The sequence below is a fragment of the Labeo rohita genome, chromosome 23 (genome assembly GCF_022985175.1).
Source record: "Labeo rohita strain BAU-BD-2019 chromosome 23, IGBB_LRoh.1.0, whole genome shotgun sequence".
In the NCBI taxonomy this organism is placed as follows: Eukaryota; Metazoa; Chordata; class Actinopteri; order Cypriniformes; family Cyprinidae; genus Labeo; species Labeo rohita.
In genome coordinates, this window is record NC_066891.1 from 6,468,289 (window position 1) to 6,483,687 (window position 15,399).

The following is a 15,399-nucleotide window of genomic DNA, read 5'->3' on the forward strand; positions in this document are numbered from 1 at the left end:
ATTTTGGCGTGCTTTTTGTCAAATTTGTTTGCACATTATTCGAGAGTGGTCTGACATTTTGCCAGCATGGTCTGAAGATGATCTAAGCCATTTTTGGTGAAAATCAAGTAAACCATCTTGAATGAGTTCGAAAAACTTTTACGAACTTTTTCGAACTCATTCAAGATGGTTTACTTGATTTTCACCAAAAATGGCTATTAAAAGTTGTGAAAATTTTGGAGCCCCTTTGACTCGGTATAAGCCAAGGAATCAGAGAGAGAGAGAAAAAAATGTTTTTTTTTTCTTCTAATATGTATGGTTTAAAATTGATTAGCATAAACATTAGTGCAATTTTGAAATGTTGCTGGTGCTAGAATTGAGTCGAGACTTCAGACTTGCTATGGTGAATATTGAGACTGTCCTCTATCTGTCTGCCAAAATTCATAACTTTCCTGCGAGAAGAAGAAGGCCTAATAAGAACAAAGTTCAGATTGATAACTCTTTTTCCATAAAGTATAAGATTTAATCATATAAGCATTCAGATGTATTATTGTATTAGTGCAAAGAATTTCCAGTCTCATGAGAGGAACTGTTTAGTTTTTAGGATTAATATCATTTACACAAATTTAAATACAGCATCAGAACACTCTTTACATGATGGGGAGGCAGGTTTAATGAAAACTAATGACTGCAAAACACAATGCATACATTTTATATAAAAAATAAACGAAATATAACTAAACCAAACCAATTAACAATAAATATTTTATACAATAAATATTTCATTTTAAAATAAATCTTAATGATACTATTTCATAAAAATTATCCCCTTACATAATCTTACTTTTTTGTAGCATCATCTAATAGCCACAGATGCAAAACATAACATAAACATAATATTTAATTATTGTAATTTAATATTATCAGTATTGAGATGTATATGAAGAAGTTTCAACTATCAGTTTTTACTGACTCAAGCCTGCCGTGCCTAAACACATTTCATCAACAGTCTGTTAACTTAAGGAGAAAAAAAAAACATTTTGGTAATAAAGATGGTATGTGAAACAAACTGCTCCACAGAATGATTCAGTCCTCTGGGAAATAGGCAAATTATGTTCAATTTAGTATCTCACTGAAATAATGAATTGTAAAGATACAACAGTTTGAATTATGTGCTTAAATACAACAAGTTTACATCTTTTAATTTGGGTGTTTTTGTTCCACTAAATACTTTCATAAATCAGTAGGATTTTGTAGTTTTAACTTTACTATTATTCTAGAATGTGTGTACAAACTTTGTAAACTCTTTGTAACATAACTATAAAAATTAATATTTTAGTTATTAAGGAGAGGTGAGGGAGGGGTAAGGTTAAATCACTACTTCTTGCAGTTAGGATTTCTAAGGGCTGAGTGATTGGACCACTTCTCTTCTCCGTCTATATGTCATCATTAGGATCTGCCATTCACCCCATCACCGCTATGCTGATGAGTCTCAACTCTACTTCCCATTCCGACCAGATGATCTGACTGTAGCTGGTCGCATTGAAGCCTGTTGGACAGACATTTCTGGCTAGATGAAGGACCATCACCTTCAGCTAACCTTGCTAACACAGAACTGCTTGTGGTCTTAGTCAACCCAGCAAAAAAAAAAAAAAAAAAAAAAACAACTGAGACTGGTCACATTACTTTTATTGTCATTTTCATTTTACCTGTCTTTTTTATAGGTTTTTCATGACAGTAGCCTAAACCAGAAGGGTCACTGATATGTAGCAAAATCCCAAATCATGAAATTTTTGATGAAGACTGTCAAAACATTTGTGTCTGCATCAGCTATTTTATCTTTCTTACTACAGAAATAATTCACATACACATTTTCATTTTAACATTTTTATTTTCTCAGTATGAGTTTCCTGAAAAGTTTTTGCATTTCCATTTGTTGTTTTTTTTTTTTTTTTTTTGTACTTTTAGCTGTTAACAGTAAATAATCAAACACAACTTTTTGATGTCTGGAAAATGCCTATTCATCAGCACTTTCCAAAGCATGATCCACCAGAGTTGCAAGAGTTGTTGCAAAGTGGCATGCAGCATGCCCCTTTATTGCAGCCGGCATTACTTCCATGACCACAGCATGATGTGACAGCGCTGCAAGCGTTATCGCAAACTGGCACACAGCACGCCCCTTTATTGCAGCTGGCATTACATCCTGAACCACAGCATGATGAACCTTGTTTGCAAGGGTTGTTGCAAACTGGCACACAACATCCGACGGTGCCACAGTTCACTGACTTTTGACAAGACACAGTGTGAGCTGCAAAAAGGAACCCAACAAAAAACAAAATCAGTTAAGCGTGTCCGTAATCCATGTCAGTGATTAAAACATGCCAGTTTCAAGTAATAGTAACATGCGAAATAACCCAGAAATCTAAGCTGAATACTTACATGTTTTGGTTGGTTTTCTTGATTGTATTTAAAAGGCTCTTGTCTGTCTTGCTGGAACCAATTCTTCTTTTGCTCTGATGTTTCTCTTCTCAGCAGCCCGGTATATATATTCACATCTTCATCTCCACCCTGTTCACAGCTCAGAGCTCAAGGATGTGAAGAATTTCCTATCTCATGAAAGGGCCTAATTAGTGTTTAGGATTAATATTGCTTACATAAATTTAAATACAGCATCAGAGCAATCTTTACACAATCTTTGTGTCAATTAAGCAATGTTGAGAAGGGAGGTTTAATGAGAAGTAATGACAGTAGAACACAATGTTATTTTGTTTAAATGTAAAAATTAAATTTCATTGTAAATGAATCAATTTCTAAGCAATGTTCTTTTTTTGTATATAATGTCTTCTATAATTTTTAAATAAAAAAATGCAAAAAAAAAAAAAAAATTTAGGAAAATAGCAATAATAATGATTTTAAATGAATGAATTTGTTCTGAGCTTTTAAAACCAATATTTTATTTAAAACAAATAAATATTTTATTTTAAATATAAATCTTAGTAATTCTAATATATAATCGTACTTATTTATTCAATCTATTTGTACAATATAACAGCCACAAATAACAGAACATAATAAGTTTAAATATTGTGATATAATATTATCATTTTGGAAATGTTTATGAAGAAGTCTGACCAGTCAGTTTTCACTGACTCGAGCCTGCTGTTACTAAAATATTCAGTCACAAACATCGTCAGTCACAAACATTATAACAATAGAGATGCCAGGGCAGGACCCAAGGTTTCCCAGCAGAACATTGGCCAAAGCATTACACTGCCTCCACCGGCTTGCCTTCTTCCCATAGTGTATCCTGGTGCCCTGTGTTCTCCAGGTAAGCAATGCACCTGGCCATCCGTGTGATGTAAAGTAAAATGTGATTCATCAGACCAGGCCACCCTCTTCCATTGCTCCGTGGTCCAGTTGTGATGCTCATGTGTCCACTGTTGGCACTTTTGGCAGTGGACAGTGCAAGTCACCCAAAGTGCTTCCCATTCCAGTCCTTCTACTTTCGGCTACTTGGCTGCAGCAATGTGTGAGCCAAGAGCATCGGGCTTGGATTTTTGGATGCTGAGCATGACACTAAGCCACATCCAGTCCCAGTCCCTTTCTTTCCATAGGTGCACAAGGAGCTGATCAAATCGTGGAAGCCCCCTATCACGGCCAGAACACGATACACCGGCTCATCCGTCCTTACTACCCTCAATGTGGGTCCAGCAAGAGGGTACACGGTGGTCCCACAGGAGGAGAGAGCAATTGTGGTACACCTCTGCCACTTGGCAGGGATGTCCAAGGCTCTGTCCTGGGCCTGTAAGTTTTCTTCGTCCCTTGTGGCGAAGACTAACACGGCCTCTGGACAAGCAATTATTATACTGCTCGGATATTTGTAAATCAAATTTTATGAATGCATGTGTTTTTCCAAAATGTTTTCAGTACTGGAAATTGCTGATTTAACATTCAGTGACTTTTTCAGGTTTTTCATGACAATAGCCTAAACCAGACTAGTCATGAATGTGTAGCAAAATCCCAAGATTATGAAAATCATGGTGTGGAGAGTCAGAACATTTGTGTTTGGATCAGCTTTGTTTACTTTTCTTACTGCAGAAATAATTTATGGACACATTTTCATTTTAACATCTTTATTTTCTCAATATAAGTTTAATGAAGAGTTGTATTTCATGTTTCTTTGTACTTTTAGCTGTGTTACAGTAAATAATCAAGCACAACAATAACTTTCTGCTAGATTTTTGACTTCTGTAATCGATGGACTGCACAATCCAACATACAGTAATCACAGTATGCTTTTAATTGCAAGGGCATGAACTTAAGCATGGCCCCTCTGAGTCCAGTTTGACGACTGGAATACGCCCAATCATCTTGTTTTCACATGGTGACAGGTTTTTGCAGTCATCTTTAATATCCTTGAAGGCAGCAGGCTTACAACCATAACTGCAGCATGGTGGGATGTAGTTGCAGGGGGTTTTGCAAGGGTTATTGCATCCCACTTTCTTGCAGTCGTTCCTTACATCCATAATCACAGTATGGTGGGACAGAGTTGCAAGGGTTGTTGTATACTGGCACGCAGTATGCCACTTTCTTGCAGTTGTCCTTACAGCCATAATCGCAGAAAGATGGGATGCAGTTGTAGGATTCATAGCAAGGTTTAACGCTGCATGTTGCTTTCTTGCAGTCATCCTTATAATCAGTAACAGCATGATGGGACGTAGTTGCAAGGGTTGTTGCAATCATCCACCATAGTTCAATGACTTTTTGTAACCCTGTAAAATTTTGGAAATGAATTATATAAAAAAATAATTAAAGAGTTTGTTGAAACAATAAATTGACCAGAACGATAAAAGAATGTAAGAAAATTGGTAGAATTTAAGTGAAATGCATTTCAGTGTGATGATTGACATTTTAATCATTGTCCAATTACGTGAAGTCTAAATTGAAGACCCGCCCCACCACCTTAGTGCTGGATGGGGGCAGCCATTTTCTTTGTTTTGGAGACTGATGAGAGACGAGCGGCAGCGTAACTTTAAAAAGGTTTAAATAACGCCAGAGACGATTAAAACAGAGGTCTTCATATGGTGTATTTTCTTTGGATTTGGTGAGTACGCATTTTGCAGTTTGCAGACTATCATGAATGTGATTAAATGTGTACTGATGCATTCAGTTGAGAGAGAGTGAAAACATATTTTCTTGTTAGAATGAAATGCGGTAAGTTGATGTTTTACAAGGCTAAAGAGATATTATGGTTAAAAGATTGTGTATATGAGTTCGTAGTGTTTATATTTGTTGCTGATGAAAACGAACGAGTGTGTTTTGTTTAAAGTATGGTAATGTTATCTACCCAGCTAACAATTTTTGGTTCCCAGAACGTTCTGGGAACGTTAGGTTTTGGTTCCCAAGAACGGTGTTTGGTTAGCCAGGAAAGTTTTCTTAACGTAAATAGAACGTTCCCTGTAGGTTAGGGGAACGTTCTGGGAACCTACAGGGAACGTTCCGGGAACGTTCTTAGAACGTTGCGGGAACGCTCCTGATAGGTTCCCAGAACGTTCCCCTAACCTACAGGGAACTTTCTATTTACGTTTAGAAAACTTTACTGGCTATCCAATAGGGATCGTTCTATTTATGTTACTAGAAGGTTCCCTGAAAGTTCTCTGAAGGTTCCCAGAACGTTCTCCTAACCTCTTCACTCCGATACCGTTGCCGTATGTCAGCACTCCCGCGTCCCGTAGTAAGCAGCATGGAAGACGGACAGATGTGGACCTCAATAATCACTACTACAAACCATGTCTTGTTTTAAACTAATGTTTAATCCTTACAGATATTTAGAGCACATTTAGCCATCATAAGACGCATTAAATTAAATTAAATTATCCTTTAATATGCTAGATTTGTTTTATTCGTTAATATATGAGATTAGAAGTACAGTAACCCAGATTTTGTTTATTAAAGCACCAAATAACACTGACTTCAACAAAATATTGGATTTTAATTATTATAATTATTTTTACAGACATTGGAAACGAATAACGTTTATTTGAATTGACTTACAATAATATTACATTCGTTTCTTACCACTGAATTAACGACGATGTACTTCTCTCTTTTGGTCGGTACACAAAAACTTCTCCGTTAACATCATGTTCTCTTCAATTAGACGTGCCAAATTTCCCTGAAATCACTATTTACTCTCGTATATATATTAATTATAAGTAATTATTCATTAAAGAGATCAATCAACGAATGTTAGTCAGTCAGTAAAACGAAATGACCGTTAATTTTTAAATTACGCGAGTGCGCGGCTTTTTGTGGAAGGCAGGATTAAGCGCGTGCTAGAGAAGCGCGTGCAGATCAAAGGGGCGCAGAAAAGAAATAAACAAACAAACCCAGTGTTAATGATATGATTTTCTGACTACGCTTAACCTTGGCTTAATTTTAGCTATAAAATTGGAATTATATTATAATTATAATGCGATTTGACCACTTTGATGTCTACACTTCATTAAACGCTTATTTCAGACATGAAATTCTGCAAAAAATAGTTTGTTTATGATGAAAAAGTATACATTTCAGCATTAGAATGATCAGAAAGATCTGCCAATTTTTATTAGTTTACAGGGATTTGACAACTAAAAATAACCTGTAGAGAACATTCTGGGAAGGTTAGTTTTAGGATATAAAATTAAACCAAAAAATAACCTGCAGGGAACCTTCCGGGAAAGTTCCCTGTAGGTTGTAAAAATGCAATCTGAAAATAACCTGCAGGGAACGTTCCGGGAACATTCTCTGTAGGTTATAAAAATAAAACCTAAAAATGACCTGCAGGGAACGTTCTGGGAAGGTTGTTTTTAAGTTATAAAATTAAACCAAAAAATAACCTACAGGGAACGTTCCTAGAATGTTCTCATTTGGTTCCCAAAAAATAACCAAACGGGAACCTTAGGGGAACGTTCTGTGTTTGCTGGGTAAGCCATGAAAGTATGATGAAAATGTGACTTAAATGTTAAACGAAGCAAAAAGTGCTAGTATGTTACTGAAGTTCAACTGAAAACAGTGAATTGAATCTGTTGTTAGCTAAACTGCCTGTTACATAGGCAGGTCAGGTCGTTTTCTGTCCTACGCTGGAACTAAGTTTATTTCAATGTGATGATGTAAGATAGCGAGATGAACACGGATTGTTGTGAGAGTTAAGTTCCAACCATCACCCGAGGAAATGGGTAGGAAAGTTCTGATTGCCTACTAGATTTCGTAAACTGAACTTTGTTTTGAGAGACTGTTTAAGAGTATTTTTGTTTTTGCTCTGACGGATCTATTTTTGTCACTTCGGAGCGATGCGAATCATTTTTTCACGATTCAATGTATTTTTGGATTCCTCGAACTGAATCATTTGGATCAACTCTTGGGTCGAATTTTTTTTAACTGAACATTTCAAACGAACTTTCTGAATTGAACTTTTTGAATTGAACTTTCCAAACGAATCTTTTTAACTGAGAACTGAACTGCTTTCTTCTGAACTGTTTATTTGACCGTGTGTTCAACACCAAGGAGTTATTTTTGTATTAAGTATAAAACTAATTTTAGTGCTTTGGTTAAAATGAAGTGTTAGTAAGTATCATAAACTTAAATCCCATTGAAAATAAGCTGTATTGCTGTTACTAGTGTACTTTTTTTAATGTGTTTTTTTTTTTTTTTTTTTTTTTTTTTTTTTTTTTTTTTGTTTATGGTAAAACACTGGGAACCCCATCTAAAGTTTTTTTTTTTTTACTGTAACAGGGTATCCGCGGATCCTTAAAAAGTCTTAAATTCCATAATTTAAAAATAAGGCCTTAATTAGCATTAAAATGTCTTAAATTCGCGTTTCAAACGTCTTAAAAATGAAATCTAACCGACCCTGTAAAGATGATTTTATTTATTTAATTTGAAATCTTTTCGTCTATTTGTCACGTATCACAAAATGGGCGGAACCAATTAAAATACGCGTTCGCGGGGAGTTCGCTTGACACAGGCTTTACGGTAACGCTGCGTGAAAAGTTTGAGCTTTAGCTTTGTTTAGCCATGGGGAAATGTAAATTTAGTGAAAATTGGTTACATAACCCTAATTTTGCGCCGTGGTTAAGACCAGTTAGTGGCAGTGTGTTCGAGGTCCGGTGCATACTATGCAAAAAAAACTTAAAACTGGGAACAATGGGAGTGAAAGCTTTGGAGACGCACATGCAGTGTGAAAAACACAAAGTGGCTGCGGAAACCTGTCGGAAAACACCTGGTATTTACCAGTTCTGCTCCGTCGAGCCCACAACAGTAGGCCTACCACAGAGCGCTACTGCATCCCAAACATCGGCGACTGCATCAGCTTCAACTTCAAGCACTGCAGTTTCCGCTCCAGCAGACATCAGAGCAACGTTTGCCTCTACCACAACACTCAGAGCCGAGGTACTCTGGTGTCTGCATACGATAACGAAGCATCAGTCCTATACTGCTAACGAAGCTGTCGGTGACGTTTTCCGAACTATGTTTCCAGACTCTGAAATCGCTCGTACATTTAAGTGTGGCAAAGACAAAACCGCATACATTGCCAGATTTGGACTGGCTCCTTACATAACCAAGCTCCTCGTTGCAGATGTTAACAAGGAAATGTTTGTTTTAATGTTTGATGAGAGCCTTAATGAAACGTCCAAAAGTAAGCAGTTGGACTTGCATGTTCGATTTTGGGGGCAGGATCGCGTCCAGTCAAGATACCTAGGGTCACAATTCATGGGACATGGAACAGCTCAGGATTTGCTTCACCATTTCAAAGTAAGTACCAACCCATCACAAATTAAATTATGTATCATTGGAAGCAATAATTATTCTTATATGATATGGAGTGTCTTATATATATATATATATATATATATTTATTTATTTATTTATGTATGTGTGTGTGTGTATATGTATATGTATGTGTGTATATGTGTGTATATATATATATATATAATATATATATAATATATAATATGTATGTATATGTGTGTGTGTGTTTAATTGTTTCATTAACAATCAATTATGGTTTTAATAGAACGTTTTATGTATAAAAGTTTTATATATATACATGTATATGTATGTGTGTGTGTGTGTGTGTATGTATATGTATATATATATATATATATATATACTTTTATATTTTTATATTTTTATTTATTTACCTTTTCCCTAGGAATGTGCATTGCAGTTGGACTTGAAAAACCTTCTATCTGTTTCTATGGATGGACCAAATGTTAATTGGAGGTTTTTAGATCTCCTGCAACAGGAGCATCATGAGCAGTTTGGTGGCACACAGCTAATTGTGGTGGGGAGCTGTGGCCTCCACACCCTCCACAATGCCTGCAAACGTGGCTTCTCCATTTGGCGCATGGAGAAGGTTTTAAGGGCCTTGCACATACTCTTCCACAATGCGCCAGCTAGGAGAGAGGATTTCACGGCTCTAACCAAATGCACAAAATTTCCACTTCCGTTCTGTGGACACAGGTGGCTCGAAAATCTACCAGTCGTGGAGAGAGCTTTGGAGGTTTGGCCATCAGTGACCATGTACATGGATGCAGTCAGGAAAAAGAAGATACCAAATCCAGGAACGGCATCTTATGACACTCTTGAAGCTGCTGAAAAAGATCCTCTTATTCTGGCAAAGCTACATTTCTACATGGCTATCACAAGGACCTTCAGTCCTTTCCTTACCTTCTATCAAACAGATGTGCCTGTGATTCCGTTCCTTGCCAAAGACTTGGCTGAGCTGTTGAAGGTATTGTATTTCCAGTGCAGCACTCTCATAATGCTAATAATTAATCTAATAATTTTATTTAATTTTAAATCTTGTTTGGAAGTTTTCCATTTAATGGCATACGTAGTTTATGGAACTAGGAGATGAAGCAAACACTAACAACAATAGTTGTTACAGTAGTATACTAAAATTGAACTCAAGTAAATGTAACTTTTTTGTGTGTTTTGGCAGAGTATGCTGAGGCGTTTTGTCAAGAAAGAAGTACTCAAGGATATCAGTCCACTTCAGCTGGTCAGATTGGATGTCAGTGACAATCAGAGCTGGGTCAACCCAAAGGAAGTAAACATAGGCTTGGGTGCAGAATCTCTTCTTAAGGTATTGTTTTCAAGTTATTTTGATTCAGCTAAAAGCTTGATTTCATAAAAGGTCATAATAGGTTATAATAGGTTTTTGCATCCTCCCATCAGGAACTACAGAAACAGAAAAAGATAGGGGAACTCACAGTTCTGGAGTTTAGGAAAGACTGTCTTAAAATGATGTCTACCATCATCCAGAAAGTACAGGAAAAGAGCCCATTAAAGTATCCTGTAGTGAGGCAGGTGGCCTGTTTGGATCCCAGCATGATGTTGTCTGACCCTGACTGGTGCAAGAGCAACATGACAAAACTGGTGCAGAAGTTTTTGCAAGCCCAACAGTTGTCAGGAGGTGTCTCTGCTGGTAGGAAAGAATAGTTCAGTTCTATCGAAGTGTAGTAAATCAAGTTGTGAAATATGCCATTATTCTAAATGCTTGTGTTAACATTGTATTAATACTTTATATGCATACTTTTTTTTTAAAATAAAATTAATAGTATTTTTTCCTTACTGTTGTTTTCTGTAGGTGATGTGATAATCCAGCAGTTTAGTGACATGTTATCTGCTGAAAATGAGACCCTTGTCTCATACCGATCCACAGAGACCAGGCTAGATACGTTCTTGCATGGTGTACTTGCCGAGCGCTATGATGAGTTGTGGGGCTTTTGCAAGAAACTGCTTCTCTTGTCCCATGGGCAGGCTACAGTGGAGAGGGGATTCTCCATTAACAAAGAAGTGGAGACCTGCAATATGCAGGAGGAGACAATGGTCACGCATCGACTGGTATGCGATTATGTCAACATCTGTGGGGGGCTCCTCAATGTGCCTATTTCTAAAGAGTTACTGGCCTCAGCTGCATCTGCCAGGTCTAGATATAGAATGCACCTTGATCAGCAGAAGGCTAAGAAAATTACAGATGTCCAGGCACAGAAACGGAAATCTTTAGAAGAAAACATCGAGCACCTGAAAAAGAAAAAGAAAATTCTGGTCCAGGTATCTATGAGCCTGCAGAGGGATGCAGATCAGCTTGGCTGTCAATATTCTTCCTAATGATTAGTCAGTGCAAAGACTATGTTTTGCAGTTTTGTTTCACTCTTTCTGTAAATCAATAAAGAGTTTAAGGTAATTGGTTGTGTTGTGTGGTGTTTGCAAATTTGTTACTACAAAATTGGTCTTAAATTTCATTCTGTACGGTATTAAAAAGGTCTTAAAAAGTCTTAAATCTAACTCGTAGAAACCTGCAGATACCCTGTGTAAAGTCAAGTCCCGCTGATGATTTTTGCCATAGTTTTAAGTCCGTAAAACATAAAAAGGTTGCTCCTGTATTCTTCATGGTAAAATACCGGCAACCACAGCAAATTTAAGTCCTGCTGATGTTAATTTGCTGTAAATGTGTCCTGTAAAACCTGTAAAAGGTGCTACTATAGTTTTTCACTCTGAAATACTGGCAACCATGCGTTGTTGTTGTTTTTTAAACGGTGTAATTGTACGTGTTTGTAGCATCATCTAACAGATGCAGAACATAATAATGTAATTGTTGTAATATAATATCATTATCATAATTGTACTGTATATGAAGTCTCACCTATCACCTCTAGTTTTACTCAAGCGTGCAGTTGCTAAAGTAGTCATGTTTAATATCAAGATTGCTTGGTAAGTTAAAATGCTTTATTCTATCAGCCAGTCAGCAACATTTCATCATCAGTCTGTTGCAGTGAATAGAAGGGAACCAAACATTATGGTAATAACAATGGCATGTGAAAAAACTGCTCCACTGAGTGATTCAGTCTTCTGACAAATAGCCAAATTATGCTCAATACATTATCTCACTGAAATACTGACAAAAGCACACCATTTTGGACTATGTGCTTAAATGCAACAAGTTTACATATTTCCATTAGTACCTCCAATTATTTTGTTGTGTTTTATAGTTTTAACTTTTTTTCTAAGGTGTGTGTTCAAACTTTAAGTGAACTGTAACATACTATTAAACATTTCTAATATTTACATATTAAGGTAAAAATCATATTTTAAACTAATGAAATCTGACTGCCTGCCAGAGGGCGACAACATAATACTGCTTAACTGACACACCATTGCCATTGACTTAAGGTAGATAGATAGATAGATAGATAGATAGATAGATAGATAGATAGATACACATCATGTTTTCTTGGCACTTAAGTCTTATTTTGACAACATCGTGGTTACATCTAGAGGCGGACTTAACCAATAAACGAGGTAAGTGGTCGCTTAGGGCCCTGGGAAATCAGGGGCACCCATCTGATTTTGCCGAAACATATTTGCAGCATTGAGCAATGTAGCCAGTCACAGACATATGTTAATTTCTTGAATGCAATGAAAAGTGTTTAAGTTAGAATCCACTCACCACTCAATATTCTGAGTTTGCTGAGTTCTGCAAGCTCGTGAATCCTCTCATTATAGCAAAGTGTAGATACAATGTAATTAGAGATTCATTGTGCACGGAAATTCGTGAGATCACAATGAACTGAAGTGAGTGACGGCTTTTAATGATTATATTAGGGTAGCGCACTTTTTGCGCATTGTCTTGATGTTTCAAAATGAATCTCTTGTGTGCTTTTCCTAAGCGTGCTGGTGTAAACTGCTACGGACTTATACAATATGCACAATTAAATGCACCCGTATAAATGCACGAATGTGATAACTGGAGATTTTCGCTTAATAATAGATTACATTTTCGATTTGTTTCTCGACAAACCCTACTTGGAATATTGAATAATGGGATAATTTCATGTTTGTAAAAAGATTGAAAAAGTTTATTAAATGGACAAGTTCAAGCATTTTTTTCAATTTGTGATTTTGAAAGAAACAATAAGGTAGCTTAATTTGGCTTTGGAACAGCATCAGGTTGACTAATTACTGGTTGTGAAGGGATAAATAAACTATAAACTATGAGATTCTGGTTGTGAAGGGATAAATAAATTATAAACTATTGAGCAATATCAGGGTTAGGCGTAAGAGAGCACATAGTTATTGTGTTGGGGCCCCATGCCTGCAATTTGCTTAGGGTCCCCAAATCACTAAGTCCACCCCTGGTTATATCTGAGTGTGTGAGTTGTTTGTTTACTTTTTTTTTTTTTTTTTTTTTTTTTTTTTTTTTTTAATAATTAATCATCCCATTAACACCACTATATTATTTAAATTGATTTGTGAATGTAGAACATGCACAAACACAAGATTTGTAGGGGAGACGAGAGAGACATGAACTCCCGCTGTAAATTTATCTGCAGGTGTTGCTGTTGGGCAATGTTTCTTTAGAAAAACAAATTATTTATATAATGTTATATTTTGGAACATTGGCATTGTTTTATTATTTTGAGGAGGCACTGCCTCCCTTTCCTCCTCAGAGGAATCGCTCCTGACTCCCAACCAATTAATTTATTATTTTAAAGAGCTAATAGTGAATGTCATGATGATTTTCTGATATCTGACACGGATACCTCATTAGACATTGATCTGGAAAGTTACAGATACAGTATAACCATGGTTTTGGGTTGTATTAATGTGTTTGTAATGCTGTGGTTGTTAGTGGTTGCTTTAAAATATTAAACTAATTAAGTTCATTAAGATCAAAAAGACTACAGATTAATTTAAATGATCATTTCAGTTGATTTATTTTAAAATTGTAAAATTTACTATGTGAAAATCTCTATCAGTACTACATTCTGTGCTGCATATCTATATTTGATTTCAGTAATGCAAGAGCATGTTTAGTACTACAGAAACAATCCACTCAGACGTCTACATACTTTTAACACTTTTTATTTTTCATTTGCCACTGATGACTGCCTGGTGAGGAGAATCCGCACCTCCACTTAAATGGGAATAAGGCAGGCACTTCATTTCCACAATGTCTCCAGGCTTCACAGCCATTCTGGATACCTGTCCTGACCACATGATTATGGCATGACGTCAGGTTGCTGCAGGGGTTGTCATGACAAACCGGGCTCATGCAGCCACACGCCGGGCTTTCCACACGGTTCACTGCATTTACGGTCATCCTGGACGACAACAGCCTCACGACCAGAGGATGTCACACAGCTGTAAGGGGTCTTGCTTACAGCTGTGGAGCTTGTCACTTCACTGCAATCGTCCGACCCGGTTTTGAAGAAGTCATTGACAGCTGATGTATCACAAGGCATAGTGTGAGCTGAAACAGGAGAAAAGGGAGATCGTGAAAGGATGAATGGCAAGAACAAAAAAAAACATGAACGGCATGAACGTGAGTTAAATACGTGTTCAGTCTTGCTAGTAGCAGCTCTTCTCTCACTCAGATGTTTCTCTCCTAAGCAGCCCGGTGTACGTATATATATTTACATCTTTATCTCCACCCCATCTACAGCTCAGAGGTCAAGAATTTTATTTGTCATGAAAAGGCAGGTTCAATGTTTAGAATGAGTCTTACTTATTTAAATTTAAATACAGCAGTGCAATCATTATAGACTGTTTCACTTGTATTTTAGGTGTAGATTTTACAGCATACAGCATTACATAAGTGGAAATGTGAGTCATTTTAGCAATAATGGGAAAGCAGGTTTAACAAAGTAATTATACACCTCATTAGAATAGAGAATTAATCACATGAAGATTAACCAACAATTTTAATCTGAAAAGCATGATATAAAGCAGATGTCATCACTCAGTAGGTTTTATAAAACCCCTTAATTGCACAAACAAAAACAAGATACAGCATTGCAGAAAAGCAGCAACTGTGCAGAATAAAGTTAAAAGTGTGACTATGAGGACGTGAGTATGAACTGTGGATCCAACATAACAGAATGACTACACTGAACAAACAATGGTGTAAAAACAATTTTCACAAATAATTTACAATGAAACGGCATGTAATGTATTGAATTTGGTTGTTGTTGTTGTTGTTCTCAGAAAACAAAAAGAATTGTTGAGGAATAAAGTCTGAATTGTGAGATGTAAAAAAAAATAGTATTTTTCTTGTATATATTAAAAAATACACATTTATACGGATAGATACAGTATATTTTAAAAGTGTATATTTTAAAGAATGATCTTGTTTGTAATTTTTTTTTTTTTTCTACATATAGTCCTTTTTTCATAGTATGAAAGCATGTAACCGTTTGATTTATTGAATGAACGTGCTTTAGGATGGCATTAACCATCACATAACATGAAGATTCCACACATGCTATTCATTAAACTGATTTAAATTATTTCTTAGTAAACATCCCTTCGTAATGTGAGCAAAAATTACACTTACTTCAATGTTATGCTGTAAAAACTGCACTAATTCTG